This window comes from Emydura macquarii, unplaced genomic scaffold (assembly GCF_026122565.2).
Source record: "Emydura macquarii macquarii isolate MOO-44397 ecotype Brisbane River unplaced genomic scaffold, CSIRO-AGI_Emac_v2 contig_2205, whole genome shotgun sequence".
Classification (NCBI taxonomy): domain Eukaryota; kingdom Metazoa; phylum Chordata; order Testudines; family Chelidae; genus Emydura; species Emydura macquarii.
Window position 1 is genome coordinate 7,039,780 of NW_027132342.1, and position 4,190 is coordinate 7,043,969.

At 41.7% G+C, this 4,190-nt stretch overlaps 1 long non-coding RNA gene across 1 annotated transcript; it reads right to left on the minus strand.

Annotated features, from left to right (window-relative positions):
- Positions 1–335: 335 nt before the first annotated feature.
- On the minus strand, positions 336–3,373 carry LOC137160417 (uncharacterized). Its single transcript, XR_010921869.1, has 3 exons — positions 3,267–3,373; positions 2,489–2,599; positions 336–733 (listed from the first exon to the last, which is right to left on the minus strand). It is a non-coding gene; the product is annotated as an uncharacterized lncRNA (long non-coding RNA).
- Between the last annotated feature and the right edge of the window lie 817 nt (positions 3,374–4,190).

A 4,190-nucleotide genomic window follows, 5' to 3' on the forward strand; every position in this document is an offset into this window, starting at 1 on the left:
TAAACTGCCATACTGCCACAATAACCATCCTGCACTAGAACAAGTACAAACAATGCCACTTCTGACAACCTTGTGATTGTACACTTGCCTCACTCCAAATGTTCAAAAGAAGAACCTTGTAGTGCCTGGGTACATTAATACATTTGTGTTTTAATCTGGATGGTGAAATAGTAGTGTGCTGTTTAAGCTACACCTCCTGGTCGTCATACTGTTCTTAACAGTTTAGACCCACCCACCCGTCCCTCTCCAGTGCCCTATTTTTCTATTCAAGCCAGTCTTGTATTTAACTGGAGCAGCAGATAGTTTGATACTATCATTCTCACTGCTAAGCTATCTCCAGCCTCCATCACTCACAGTTCAGAGGTTTTCTTTTAAAGCAGCAACCTTGGCGTTCATGCTGGCAACACCTGGTGCTTACACTTCCATTCAGCGTTAAGCAGCATTAAGCATTCAGCATTAAGCAGCAAAACATTAAGCAGCAAAACATTTTTAGGGGTTGGGGAAACAAAAGTGTGAAGTAACTTCTGAAGGCAAGTTCCAATGATGCAAATTTCCAGATGATGGAGGCAGAGCATGTGATGGAGACTGAGAGGCTGCAGTAGATAAACCATCTGTAACTTTACCTTCCCGAAATATGAATACAGGTCTGCAAAAGGCATTAAAGAAATGCTTGTGGTTGATTAGCATACTTGGGAGACTTTTGCATCCATCCCAATGGCATCGTCACAGCCACCTAGAAAACACAAGTCTTCTTCAGAAAAAGTTCTTAGAAACCTTTTACTTGCAGATTCCTATCTGGCAGTCCCCTTACTGGCTATGGGACACCTCTGCCGAGTGCCTACTGTCCAAACACGAGCAGGACGATAGATGCCATATCCAATAAATACGTTGTGCATCTCAGTTTCAAGTTTCTCGCTAGAGGTCTGCTGCCCTTGACTAACTAAAAACATCCACTCCTTACTAGCTTCTGTTGCTTATATCTAATCATTCCTGCACCCTGCACAAAGTGTATGCACCATTTTAGCCTATTTTGTGGTTTAAAGTGGAATTTAAGCAGTGCACAGGTCTCGTGTGGGGCCTCTGCTCAGATGTGAGTTTCTCCCACTCTGACTATTTTGCTACGGTAGATGATCTGGAAGTGGAGGATGAGGAAGGATTGCCTACCAATGCAGGCTCTTCATGCGGGGTTACAAGAGCCCCTTAGTGGTGAGCTGAAGGTAGTGGCTCTAAGCAACCACACCAACACTACATGTTTGAAATACAAGAGCACACGTACCATTTATTAGGAAATTCAACCATCAAAGCAGCTTGGTAAAGACTGCAATCCAAGCAAGATTATTTAGGGCTCAGTAAACGATCTGACATTTGAAGTCTGTCACATTCTGAGAAGGCTGCTTCAGTCAACCTCGCTGCCTCCCTGAGGCCCATGGAGCCTGCATGTCTTTGATTATGTTCTGTATTGGCATTTTTCCCCCAAGGCCACAGATGCACGCAACCCATGAAGGAGCTATGTGCAAGGCTATGAAGAGCTAGGAGCTGCTTGCACACCACTGATCGATTATCATTGCCTTGGACAACGCGTCTTCCCTGGCTTGCTTACATGTTGGCCTGCAAGTCCCTGGCTCATTCTTAAGGTGTCTTGATCAATCAAAGGGACAGTGTTCCAAATGATGGTTCTACAGTTGAGCATGTTTGGGTGGGTGTGTATGTAACATATTGACAGAGCCTGAGGGAAAGGTTCCAGGACATTATGGAATGCTTATTTCTTTTCTCTAGCATTCAGTTAATTTGTTGCTTGTTGATAGTTGCTTTGTGGCTCACCTAACAGGTGGCCTAGTAACATTTCTTGGCAACAAGTATAATACCAATATTTTCAGGTTTTAGAACACCATTTATATGTGTGGCAAATGTAATGTGTGGGTTTTAAATATTTGTAATTAGAGTACTTGTTGCAGTTAGTACTGTGATAAACAATATGGAAATAAACACACACATGAATAATTCAATAAATATACCCTTAAAATGCATTTGCTTCTCTCTCTACTCTCATTGTCACTCTATTGTCCTTGATAGCACACCTAGGACCGCTAATCTTGGAAGTTTGCAGGTTGCACAACTGTGTACTTGCTGGGAAATTAGGGTGAATCAAAGTAAACCAAAGTCATTTGCTCTAATATAGAAAGGCATTCTATAGAGTCAGCTTCTGGAATCCAGATATGCATGCTCTCTGCTCCTCCCCCTACAATAAGCACTCCACCCAGCCCTCAGATAATAATCACAAGCTATTACATGGCTCTCTCTCCATATATTTTTGTTAACACCATCAGCCTAACTGATAACATTTTGCTTGTCTATGAACAGCATACTCTTCTTTAGAAAAAATTAATCTGCAGTTTGGGTTTGATCCTCCAAGGGGCTGAGCAGTCTGGCCCCAATCTGGCAAAGGGCCTAAGAACGTATTTAACTTTATTTCAGTGGGACTACTCACAGGCTTAGGGATGTGCTTCATGGCATCAGGACCAGGTTGAGCCCATAAATTCTAATGATACAGGTATTGCTGCCGGCTATCCTCATCCTCAGCTGTCTCAGGAAAATCAACCTGTATAACAGGGGATAGCAATACTTTTGGTAGAGAAGAGAAACTGGTTTTCATGAGGTCCAATCCTACAGTTCTGACTCAGGAGAAACTTCCATTGAGCTTAGTCATCACCATGGCTGAGTGAAGACTATAAAGTATGTCTCAAATGGAATGATATATATAGGAGAAAGCTTAAAAATTCTCCACCAATAAACTTTTTCTTTAACATGCATCAGTATTTCCTAAAGGAAATGATATTTAAAATGTAATTTCCTTCCTCTTTCCCTTCCTTATCTATTCAACCCACTTTCCCTTTAGTTTTGTATTGAAAACAGAATTATTTCAGCAGCCCCAAATATAAAGCGTAAGCTATAGGCAAACTTTTGCCATTTTAAATGGACTCAGTCAAGGCATTTTAGTCCCTGTGAAGTGAAATGCTAGTGTTTGAGTTGGAAGGTTTATACTGTTTTAAGATGGAATCCATTAACTTAACAGTTTAAAGTCCATTATGGCCACAATTCAGGGATGCCCTCAAGAGTACAAACCTATTTTTCCCAGCAAAAATGCCTACAGTTTCTCTGCTCAGAGATCATCCTCACCAGAGGAGCACTCTGCTGCTCTCTGGCCTCCAGCCCTCTGCCCCTAGTTCGGGTAGGTCAGCCAGCAAACCCCTTTGATTCTCTCCTACCTTCAGTCTTCTCCCCAGGAACCCCAAATATCTTCCTTCCAGGGTCTCTGCCACTCTCCTGGTGCTCTCACCTGTCCCTTTCCTGTTTGATTCCTGCTGTCCCTGTTTCTCCCTATTTCTATAGCCCAGGTGCCTTCACTTGAGTCTAACTGGGAAGCAGCTGATGAGTCACAGATACACTGGCCTCTTCCCTCTTGAAGGGGCAGTGCCAAGTTGCAACACTCCTACTGAGGAAATCTTGGTCCCAATAAAATCAATAGGCATTTTGACATTAATGCCATCAAGAGTTTGCCTATTGACTTGAATGGGGCCATGCAAAATCTCACTGAAGTCAGATTGGGCCCTTATCAGCATAAACAGCTTTACTAAAGAATAATATATAAGTAGGAAGAAGCTTAGCTAAAACTGTAAGGCATGTATGTAAACCAATTAAGAATAATCAACAACTGTCAGTATAATTATATCACAAACCTTTTCTTGGATGACTGTTGTTCTGGACAAGAAACAGAGTTTTGATAGTCAATTCTGGACTAATTAATCAATACTGATTGAGGCCAAACCCCCAGATTTTGTAAGGCTGAGCTACTTCTACCTTAACATTATTGGACAAAAGAAACAGAGCTGACTTCAATTTCAAAATCACGGACAAGATCCAAACAACATCAGCTTGATTACCGAGGAGGAGACTGTTATCAGGTAGGGCTCCTCAAAAATACTGAAGTTTGATGTATTTTAACTTCCAGTTCAGACAGGGAAATAGCACTAATTTATAAGAGAGTTTCACTGACACAAAGATGAGCAGGGCAGTATAATAATAAATACATTGCATTTCTGTATGTTAGCGCCTTTAATCACAATTGCCCGTAAAGTGCTTTACAAAATAGAGTAATCCATGAATCACTCATCTCTCTAGATGTAGTTTGG